General features: G+C 55.0%; 1 pseudogene; it reads left to right on the top strand.

The window, feature by feature from the left end:
* The first annotated feature begins 452 nt into the window (after window positions 1–452).
* On the top strand, window positions 453–574 carry LOC129148039 (small nucleolar RNA SNORA44; annotated as a pseudogene).
* Window positions 575–1,021: the final 447 nt, after the last annotated feature.

Here is a 1,021-nt window from a genome sequence, read left to right on the forward strand (position 1 = left end):
TGAGGTCCCCTGTCAAGCCCCACCTGGTGTGGGGAACAGCCTGAGGTCCCCCAGCCTGGTGCTGGGGCAGGGGGGAGCAGCCTGAGGTTCCCTAGCCCAGCACCAGGACAGGAAGCGCACCTTGAGGTCCCCCGTCAAGCCCCACCAGGTTGGAGGCATAGCCTCAGGTTCCCTGGCCTGGTGCCGGGGCGGGAGTCAAGGCCTGAGGTCCCCTAGCCTGGCACTGGGGCAGGGGGCGAGGCCTGAGATCCCTGTCAAGCCCCGCCAGGTAGGGGGCATGGCCTGAGGTCCCCCGACCTGGTGCCAAGGCAGGAGCTGCAGCCTGAGGTCCCCCAGCCTGACGCCAGGACAGGGGGCATGGCCTGAGGTCCCCTGTCAAGCCCCACGGGGGTGGGGGAGGGTGTAGCCTCAGGTCCCTGCTGATTACGGGAACTTGGCCTCCACTGTGGGTGCAGCCATCTTTGTGATGGAGTGATGGTCAATTAGCATATTCCCATGCAAGAGCAACCTGGAGAGACTTTGACAGCTCAGGTGAGCATAATACCTGCAGCTGCCACTCGCCTTTCCTATATCTCCGGACCTGGGCTTGGGTCCATGCAGGTGGATGTATTGAATCAACTTTTTGATTTAGAGCTAAAAAAAAAAAAAAATTAGCATATTCCCTCTTTATTAGATAGGATAGTTACTCCTCACGAGCACACTCAAGTGCTAGAGGTTACTTTTAACCTTCATCACAGCCCTCAAGTCAGAGTGCGGAGGGCCTCGCCCACAGCTGTTGAGTCAAACCCAAACCCCTTCCCCCCTCCCCACCTTGCAGCCTACAGATCACCTGTGCAGCCTCGACGTTATGCTAACTAAGTGTTCCTATAAAGCACACACACACACAGATAGGGTGAGAGGAAACTTTGGGAGGAGATGAGCATGTTTATGGCTACATAGAATTTTTTTAAAATAAATCTTTATTGTTCAGATTATTACAATTGTTCCTCTTTTTTCCCCCATAACTCCCCTCCATTAGGTT

Source organism: Eptesicus fuscus, chromosome 22 (genome assembly GCF_027574615.1).
Source record: "Eptesicus fuscus isolate TK198812 chromosome 22, DD_ASM_mEF_20220401, whole genome shotgun sequence".
Taxonomy (NCBI): Eukaryota; Metazoa; Chordata; class Mammalia; order Chiroptera; family Vespertilionidae; genus Eptesicus; species Eptesicus fuscus.